Consider the following 11,108-nt stretch of genomic DNA (forward strand, 5'->3'; position numbering starts at 1 on the left):
AAAAAAAAAAGATTGCCAGCATCAAAGAACCTCTTTATGGAATTTTCTTCAAAAGCAACAAACTAGCCACTAGCCAAGAAGGCTGAAGGTGTTTCTCTAATAACTTAGAAAAAATTTGTATGACTATCGAGTAAGCTAACTATCACTGTCATGTCTATAGTTTTGAAAACCCCTTTCCTAGACTTCCTGAATGCTATGGTAATATTTATCCATCTCTTTCTCTGATCGTGTTGAAGAATAGATAGTTATACTTTCACAATTAACCTTAAGTTGTTTAGGATTTATGAAAATGTTTTAAAGCTTAAGAATATATGTTTTATGTTGGTATGCAAGTTATCATAAAAAGTGTTTTATACAGAGAACTCTAACTCACTAAGATAGGAAAGATAGTAGAGTACTTTCTCCAAACTTGGCAAATACACTTAGTCTGGACATTGTGAATATAATTCTTATCTGATTGTTTTCATAATTTTTCTTATTATCTATGGTTTATGAATGATAGAGAAAGAGCTTGTTATTGTATTAAAAGGGACAATGTAGAGAGTATCTTTTATTCACTGTGTGGAATCATCACCTATCAATATTACATTAGTGGCTTATTCGCTGATGCAGGAAATAGAAGTTGGGACATCCGGTAGAGAGAGATAGAATTCTAGAAAAGAGTTAGAGCAGGAAGATTTCACCTTGGGCTTGCAGGATTCAGGCACATCAAATTGAGGAGAGTCAACCAGCCATTCTGCTGAACTCAAGGATAGCATAAATGGGTTATGTATGTTGCTATCTAGTTGGGGAATGACTGAAAGCTTGTGGTTTAGACACTTATTCATAAATAATTAAGTCTCAGAGTCATTACTCTAGAAACAATGAGGCAGGGTAGATTAACACCTGGCTTCAAGTTCAGGTTTTAGAATCATGAATGAAATGCAAGGGATTATGGAATATTTTTCTCCAGTTAATGAAAGGTCTGAGGAAGACAGGCATATGACAGGAGAGTTTATGTGAAGAAGTATTAAAAGTCCATTGTTTAGTGACATGAAAATTAAGCATAGATTTTATTGGAGAACCAAAGTTGTTGAAGTTTCCAGAGCCATGAGACATATGCCAAGAAGATTTGTAAGTAGGAAGTAAAATTAGTTCAAGAGATAGAGTTGTGGTAAATTCTGAACCCATGGCTCTAGCTGCATATATAGTAAAGGAGTCCCTTGGTCCTGTGGAGGCTCAATAACACAGATTAGGTGAATACTTGGGCACTGAGGCAGGAAGGGGTGTGTGGGTGGGGGAGCACCCTCATAGAAGCATTGGGGTACAGGGAAGGGAATGGGTGTTTAAATTAGAAGAGAGGTAATATTTGAAATATAAATAAATAAAGTAACCTATAAAATAATGACTTCAGATATAGAGCTATAAGATTTGGTGGTTGACTTACTAGGTTTTGGTCTTTTTCAGTACAATGTTCCCTAACTAGTCCCTTACTTCCCCCCTTTTCAATGGAATGTATATTCTTTGTTATTATATATATGAAATGTTTGATTTTTTTTAGAGAGCTAAAATTACAAATCTATAAGTTCCCTCTCTGTATTATAGGCAGTTCAACTAAGGTCCTTCCCTTTGAGTCTTGAGAGTCTGTAACCTCCCAGGACTCTTGTGATTGTATTGAGTCTCACCAAAGATTGAAATTTTAAGCTGTGTTGAAAGTGAAGTAAAATAATTTATAGAGATTAATTAAATGTATTTTGCATTATTATATAGCTCTAAGCCTGTGGATGACAAGGAGTTGAATGTGGTGGGCTGGATGAGAATGGTACCTGTAGCCTCATATGCTGGAATAATTGGTGTAGAACTAAATAGAGACTTCACAACTGAGTAATATGAATGGCTGAGAAGCACCTAAAGAAATGTTCAGAGTCCTTAGTGATCAGAAAAATGCAAATCAAAACAACTCTGAGTTTCCACCTTTGGTTAAGACCAAAACCACAGGTGACAACACATGTTAAAGAGGATGTGGAGAAAGATGAACACTCCTCCACTGTTGGTGGGATTGCAAAGTGGTAGAACCACTCTGGAAATCAATCTAGAGGTTCCTCAGAAAATTGGGAATAGATCTACCTGAAAACCCAGCTATACCACTCTTGGGAATATACCCAAAAGATGCCACGCCATGTCACAGGTGTACATGTTCTATTATGTTCATAGAGGCTTTATTTGTGATAGCCAAAAGCTGGAAACAACCCAGATGTGCCATGACAGAAGAATGGATACAGAAAACGTGGTTTATTTACACAATGGAATACTACTCAGTTATTAAGGATGAGGACATTCTGAGTTTTGAAGGCAAATGAATGGAACTAGAAAATATCATCCTGAGTGAGGTAACTCAGACCCAAAAGGACATGCATGGTATGTACTCATTAATAAGTGGATGTCAGCAAAAATAAAAATAAAATATAAAATATAAAAGTACAAAATAGCCAAGATACAATCCACAAACCCCCAAAAAATTTGATAAGCTGAAGTGCCCAAGTGAGGACTCCCTAGACTCAGTCTCACTTGGGAGGCAGAAGAAAGCAATCACAAGTAGGGAGGGAGGGAGGGATCTGGGAGGGGGAATGGATAGAGAAGGGGGAGAAGAGGGTGGGGAAGAAGGGAATCTGATCTGGAATTGGATGAGGGGAAAGGATTGAAGACCTGAAGGTCAGAAGACTCTCTCTCGTGGGAGATAGGAGGTTGGGGGAATGCTTCAGAATGCACCAGAGTCCTGGGAGGTTACAGACTCTCAAGACTGAAAGGGAGGGACCTTAGATGAAATGCCTACAATACAGAGAGGGAACTTATAGAGTCCATCTCCAGCAGGAAGACAGGGTATCATATAAGGGATGGGGTTGCCATCCCACAGTCAAAATTCAGACCCATAATTGTTCTGGCCGGAAAGTAATACAGGGATGGAACTGGAGAGCAGCCCGAGGAAAAGAAGGTACAGAGACAGGCCCAAATTTGGATCTAGCTCAATACGCGGTCCCAAGGCCTGACACTATTACTGAAGCTCTGGAGCACTTACAAAAAGGGACCTAGCATGACTGCTCTCTGGAAGACCCAGCAAGCAGCTGAAACAGTGTATGCAGATGTTTGCACCCAACCAATGGACAGAAGCAGCTGGCCCCTGTTGTTGAATTAGGGAAGGCTGAAAGACACTGAGGAGAAAAGCGATCCGTTAGTAGGACCAGCAGTCTCAATTAATCTGGACCCCCGAAATCTCTCCAACCTTGGACGACCTAACAGGCAGCATACACCAGCTGATATGAGACCCCCAAACACATACAGTAGAGGATTGCCATGTGTGTATTCATTCAGAGATGCTGCACCTAACCCTCAAGAGACTGGAGGCCCTAGGGAGTGTAGAGGTCAGGTGAGGTGGAGTTTGGGGGCATTCACGTGGAGACAGGGGGTGTGGGGAGGAGGTATGGGATATGGAACAGTTGGAGGGTGGATAGGAGGAATAAAATATGGAGCATAGAAAATAAATAAATTAATTTTTAAAATAACTTTAATAGAAAGGAGATCATAACAGAGTTAAATAACTGAATTTGACTTGTTTAGATTTTTATTAAGAAAATTACTATAAGATTTTATTATTTATATATGTTTGAGTCTTGGTAGGGTATCTATTTATGAGTACATAAGACTATTGAAGTAAGAGGCTTTATATTCTATGGATTTGGGTTACTGGAGGTTTGTGTGGCTCAAGATAATATGTTGTAATAACTCAAATTCATTTTCTTCTGCAAAATCAGTACACACTCATAAATGCTTACCTGCCACTAATGCTTAAAACGTTTTTTTTATTATATAGATTATATTGTTGGCTTAACTGCTTCTAGTTGATATACAACTTTGTTCTCTGCCATGTTGTTTAATTACTACTGCCAAAATACAAATCAGTCTGTTGCCTACAGACTAAAACTTCTGACACCACAAAAAGAAAGAAGATAAGTTTTTGATGGTAGAATATATATTTAGTTTTCTACTAGATGCCATTGTAATTTCTGAAAATTTTATCAAAGTATCAAGAGTAATTATTCAATATATGATGGACAAATGGTAAAAAAAATATTAGTTTCCTTATGGCTAATATCTACATATCAGTGAGTACATACCATGTGTGTTCTTTTGTGACTGGGTTAGCTCACTCAGGATATTTTCAAGATCCATTCCTTTACTGTGAATTTCATGAAGTCATTGTTTTTTAATAGCTAAGTAGTACTCCATTGTAAAAATGTACTGCATTTTCTGTATCCATTCCACTGTTGAGAAGCATCAGGTTTGTTTCCTGCTTCGAGCTATTATAAATAAAGCTGCTATGAACATAGTGGAGCATGTGTCCTTGTTATTTGCTGGAACATCTTTTGGGTATATGCCCAGGAGGAGTATAGCTGCGTCCTGAGAAAGAACTATTTCCAGTTTTCTAAGGAGCCACCAGAATGATTTCCAGAGTGGTTGTAACAGCTTTCAATCCCACTAACAATGGAGGAACATATCCTCGCCAGTATCTGTTGTAACCTGAGTTCTTAAAATTAGCCATTCTGACTGGTGTAAGGTGAAATGTCAGGGTCATTTTGATTTGGATTTCCCTGATAACTAATCATGTTGAACATTTTTTAAGTGCTTCTCAGCCATTTGTTATTCCTCCATTGGAATTCTCCATCTAGCTATGTACTTCATTTTTAATAAGGTTATTTGGATCTCTGGAGTTTAACTTCTTGAGTTCTTTGTATGATTTGAATGTTAGCCCTCTATTAGATGTAGGGTTGGTAAAGATCTTTTCCCAATTTGTGGGTTGCCATTTTGTCCTAATGACAGTGTCTTTTGCCTTATAGAAGCTTTTCAATTTTATGAGATCCTATTTGTCAATTGAATATTTTAGAGCTTAAACCCCTGGTGTCCTGTTCAGGAAATGTTCCCCTGTGCCAGTTTTTTCAAGGTTCTTTCCCACTTTCTGTTCTATAAGAGTCAGCATATCTGGTTTTATTTGTAGGTCATTGATCCACTATGACTTGAGCTTTGTTAGAAGGAGATTAGAATGGGTCAATTGTATTCTTCTACATGCTGGCCACCAGTTGAACCAGCGCCATTTGTTTAAAATGCTGTTTTTTTTTCTACTGGATGGTTTTGGCTCCTCTATTAAAGATCAATGTTGTGTGGGTTCATTTCTGGTTCTTGAGTTCTATACCATTGATCTATCAACCTGTACTATGTAGTTTTTATCACTATTGCTCTGTAATACAGCTTGAGGTCCAGGATGGTCATTCCCCCAGAAGTTCTTTTATTGTTGAGAATATCTTTGGTTCTCCTGAGTTTTTTGTTCTTCTAAATGAATTTGGGAATTGTTCTTTCTATCTATGTGAAGAATTGTGCTGGAATTTTTATGGGGATTGCATTGAATCTGTAGATTGCTTTCAGCAAGGTGGCCATTTTTACTATATTAATCCTGCCAATCCATGAGCATGGGAGATATTTCCATCTTCTGTGATCTTCAATTTTTTTCTTCAGAAACTTGAAATTCTTGTCATACAGATCTTTCACTTGCTTGATTAGTGTCACACCAGAATATTTTATATTTTTGTGACCATTGTAAAGGGTGCTTTCCCCATTCTTTCTCAGCATATTTATCCTTTGAGTAGAGGGAAGCTACCAATTTGTTTTGAGTAAATTGTAATACCAACAATACAACCCACAGACCATATGAAACCCAAGAAGAATGAAGACTACACCAAAGTGGAGATGCTACAGTCCTACTCAGAAAGAGGAAAAATAATATTGGGAAGTAGAGGGAGAGGGGATGAGGAGGGAACAAATAAGGTCTGGTACAGATACTGGAGGAAATTTGAGAGGCATACAGAGTGTCAGGATTTTGAAAGGAAGTGTGAGCAGTGAGGGAGGGAGAGCTGGGTACTAGAAAGTCCCAGATGCCAGGGAACCAAGAGCTTCCCAGAACCAATCAGTGAGGACATTAACCGAAATCCCCAACAAAGGGCTGACAGAACCTGTAGAGACCATATCCAGTGGATAGACATAGCCCTGCATTGAAGGATGAGGCTATCCCTCCTCTTAAAAAATAGTAATCCAGAATTCCTCCTGTCAAAAGAAATGCAGGCACAGATTGAAGCAGAGAATAAAGGAAAGGTCATCCAGAGACTGCCCCACCTAGAAATCAATCCCAACTACAGACACCAAACTCAGCAAACTCAGCCACTATTGTTTATGCCAAGAAGAGCATGCTGACCAGAGCCTGGTATTTCTGTCCTATAAGAGACTCTGCCAGAGTCGGACCAATATTGATGCAGATATACACAGCCAAACATCGGACTGAGGGCAGGCACCCCAATGGAGGAGTTAGAGATATGACTGAAGGAACCGAAGGGTTTGCTACCCCATAGGAAGAACAACAATGTCAACAAACCAGACCCCCCAAAATCACCCAAGTTACTAAACCACCAACCAAAGACTTGGGGCTCCCATGTTTCCAGCTGTATTTCTGTCAGAGGATTGCCTTATCTGGCATAACTGGAAGGTTAGTCTCTTGGCCCTATGAAAGCTCGATGACCCAAGTTGGTAAATGCTGGTATGCTGAGGCAGGAGTGGGTGGGCAGATGGGGGAGCACTCTCATAGAGGCAGAGGGTAGTGGGAGAGGATAGGGAGCTTGTAGAGGGGAAACTGGTCATGTAAATGAAATAAATTGAAATGTAAATAAATAAAATAACCAATATAAATGAAAATATATTAGTGAAAAATTATAAGACAAAAACATTAAAAAGTGATTGTAAAAGAGATTATTAAACTCAAAATTGCCTTCAAACTCTATGTATATATTAATTTACAAACTAATAGATTTCATAACTCTTCTTTATATTTTTATTTTGAGTAATAAAGATCACCCCTATTGAAAACTGACTACATAGAACTGTTAATGATTTAGTTGATAAAATATGTACATTGAACATGGAGGCAAAAATATTCAATATCTTTTGGGGATGTAATTATGATTATTCACATAATAGAATTTCCTAAATACATTAAAATATATCTTATTTAAATTTAGAATGTATTTCCTGTAAATCACACATTAAAAATTAGAAGAAGTCATAAATTTGAGAGTCATTGGGTTCACATATTAGATTTTGGAATGGTGGGATATTTTAATTAAAGTATTCACGTATAAAATTCCCTATAAGTAAAAATTAAGGAAAACACAGTTAAAATATACTTATACCCCTAAATCTAAAACAAAACCTGGGTGGTAAAGATGTCATTACTCAAAACAAATATAGAAAGATAGGATTCAACAAGTGAATAGTGGTGCATGTGTGTTCACAACCTGGGTAATATGTAGGTTACTGAAAAACACATGATTAAATAGGATGATTAGCTTTGAATACCAGGAGTAAGAGAGCGGCTCAGATTGCTCCATCTTCTAGAGTATAGGTCTCCATGCATTTATGCATTTCTATGATTAACAACATAATACAAACATATATCTAACAAAATGTTTTGTATATTCAGTCTCTAGGGAATATAGGAGCTGTAAATACTCTAATCTTACAACCGGACTCAAGAGGCTTGCCTCATTCATAAAACATATTTTGAATATTCTCTAAATGCTTAAGTGTTTGGCAATAAACTCGAGGTGTCATAGAGAGATGCTCCCATTCCTAACAATAGGTGTTCTATGACCAGATGATTTGACAATTCTCTACTTCACAATGACTATAGCAAGGTAATTCTATTTACTTATGATTTCAAGTTTCTTCTATCTAAATCTTTGTGAAAAACGCATGCAGAAGGTGAGCAATATGAAGTTTCACATAGGGACTTTGCTAACTATCACAATTTTCTCACATCCTTTGCTACCTTCATTAAATTACACAATACTTTCCTCATAATAAAACAAGTTAAGCATTAATAGTATATTTTCTAGGGACAACTGTGATAAAATTATCTGTACTTATTTGCATACTTTGGGAATTTAAGGAGAAAGATAATTTTTCAGCTTTGTATACTATTTTTCCTCAGATCAATATACATCTGCAGTCTGATAAAAAAAGTACCTAGAATCTGCAAGCACTGGGAATTTTGATGTATCCACACACAAAGAAAACTACAGATCTGATCTAAGTTCCTCAACACAAAATCTCAAAATACATTAAATTATAATAAGCACATAAATATTAAAATATGAAAAATTGACATTTATCTCAACTTTTCAGAGTTACCATGCTATTTTAGAAAAATATTTCCTTATATACCAAAGCCAGCTTAAACAGTTACGAAACTGCTGTTCTTCTCCCTCCTGGTGAGAAAAGATGTATCTGCTCTTTGCTTTACAATTATTTTTTTCCTTAATTACGGCTTCATAGTCTATATATGCTAATATACATGAAGAATGTACTTAAAAGATAAAGAACAGGAACTTAAATATCAATATAAAAGAAACTAAAACATGTGTATTATCAAAAATTTAATTCTAAATTTCAGTAGTTAAAATTAATAAAGTAGATTTGAAGATATCAATTTTAATGAAATCTTACAGTAAATAGGAAATCAAGTAATTCTCCTATTAGTTTGCTTCACTTCTTCCATATAACTACTGACATTTCCATATTTTACTGGTGTTGAGTATTCTCATACTAAATAAACTTATGATGTAAACTACCCCTAAAACTCACAGCTATAGAAATTCCATACTTTTTGCATCTTTAATCCTAGAAACTAGAGATACCAAGTTGTTTTGGACTGGCAGGGAATACACCAAATAGAAAATTGTGACTAAGTTTTCCTTATGTTGAATAATATTCTATTTTTCCTAAGGTTTCATTTTTAACAATTTTCAAATAAAACATGCACAGTTGTTTTGAGTCAGATTCAGTGAGTAATTTTTGATTCATAAATGATGCTTTTTGAGTGGTAACTATTCTTTCCATAATGAAGGGACTCCAACTTAGGATATATAATGGTTATTTTATGTTAAGTGTTATATGCTTTATGTATCAGCAATTCATAATATTCACTTGTGTATTTTTTCTTATGATGTGTAAATTCTCTTCTCATTTAAATTTTTCTATTTTGTTCAATAAGCAAATATAAATGTAAGATATAAAAAAATATTCTGAAAAGAATGTTACCTAAATGATTCTGATTTCCTGGTTTCTAATTCTGTTTCTGACTTTTATATTGATTACATTTCTTCTTTGTCAATAACATACATTTCTATAACTCGCAAATGTACTTTAACTCTCACACTTTCTTGTCTGAATCCTGCCCCTAATATTTCCTCACCTCCCTAAAATAATCTTTCTCATATGCTTCAGAATATATGTTTCTTTGGAATTTCATTCTCAGAATTCTGAGAAATTAATCTAAAATTGATATTAAGATATGCTGATGAACATTTGTCTTAAAGAATGTACAAAAGTAGTAGTACATCAGATTGAAATAAAGTAGAGATGATTGGCAAAATGAGTATATTTTATTGTTTGTGTAAAGGATAAATAATAATAGTGGATAATCAGAGACATAGGCTTCATTATTCACTTGGACTCACAATATTCTAAAATAAATATTTCTATATCAGTAACTATATAAATAATATTTTAAAAATTTTATTGAAGTAGGTACATTATGTACCCTCATGTCTAAAGGTTTTTGTGTAGTGTAAAGAACACTGTATTAGGAGATGTGACCATTGCTTTCACTACCTCTACTCATGTGTTTTTCAGGAATACAGAGTACAAAAATCAAACATTTGCTTCAGAATTTATTCTTCTGGGATTGACAGATGATCCAGAACTGCAGCTCATCCTCTTTGGAATTTTCCTCTTCATGTACCTTGTCACAGTGCTAGGAAACCTCATCATTATCTTCGCTGTCAGTCTTGATTCCAACCTCCATACCCCAATGTACTTCTTTCTCTCAAACCTGTCCTTCACTGACATCTGCTTCATCACCACCACAGTCCCCAAGATGTTGATAAACATCCAGAGACAGAACAATGCCATCAGTTACACAGATTGCCTTACACAGATGTACTTTGTTGTTTTTCTTGGTGGAATGGAGAACTTTCTTCTTGCAGCAATGGCTTATGATCGCTATGTGGCAATCTGCCATCCTCTTAGATACCCAGTCATGATGAATCCAAGCATGTGTATTCTACTGACTTTGTTCTCCACGCTCAGTAGCATAATAGATGCCCTGCTACACAGTCTGTTGGTGTTGCGACTATCCTTTTGTACATATTTGGAAATCCCCCACTTTTTCTGTGAACTTGCTCATATAATCAAGTTGTCATGTTCTGACACTTTCGTCAATAACATAGTGATATACTTGGCAACTTTCATATTTGGTGGACTTCCATTTTGGGGTATTATTTTATCCTATATTCAAATTGTCTATTCAGTTTTGAAAAAGCCCTCAATAAGAGGTAATTACAAGGCCCTTTCCACCTGTGGGTCTCACTTGTCAGTTGTTTCCCTGTTTTATGGCTCAGTGATAGGGGTCTATATCAGCTTTGCAGTGACTGACTCATCTAGAAAGATTGCAGTAGCTTCAGTACTGTATACTGTCATCCCTCAGATGCTGAACCCCTTTGTTTATAGTCTCAGAAACAAAGACATGAAAGAAGCCTTGAGGAAATTATGTGGTGGGATTCTGTAACATTGTAATTAAACAAAGCTTTAGCCACCATTGAAAACTAGTTTCTTTCTTAACACATGATTAGTCCCAATAGAATTTTATTATATTAATAGTTCTACTGATAGGTTAAAGATTGCCTAATGTTGTAAATTCTGAGAAATATTACTAATAAATATTATCTTTGTTAGATAATAACCTATGAAATTAATATACTAAGATAATATTAGTAAATTTAATAAAATTCATTGTTTTTAAAACACATATATGAATTTATCTGCAATTTTAAGATAACAAAATTATAAAATAATATACTAACAAGCAAAGAAGATTTTACTTTAAAGATGTTGGAGGTAGGATATAACCTGTATCAGAGGATATAGTTTCTATTGTTCCTTTAAAAAGTGGCTTCTTTCAAAGACTGAGATAC

At 35.6% G+C, this 11,108-nt stretch overlaps 1 pseudogene; it reads left to right on the forward strand.

The window, feature by feature from the left end:
* Positions 1-9,725: 9,725 nt before the first annotated feature.
* LOC116073121 lies at positions 9,726-10,702 on the forward strand (annotated as a pseudogene).
* Positions 10,703-11,108: the final 406 nt, after the last annotated feature.

Source organism: Mastomys coucha, unplaced genomic scaffold (genome assembly GCF_008632895.1).
Source record: "Mastomys coucha isolate ucsf_1 unplaced genomic scaffold, UCSF_Mcou_1 pScaffold23, whole genome shotgun sequence".
In the NCBI taxonomy this organism is placed as follows: Eukaryota; Metazoa; Chordata; class Mammalia; order Rodentia; family Muridae; genus Mastomys; species Mastomys coucha.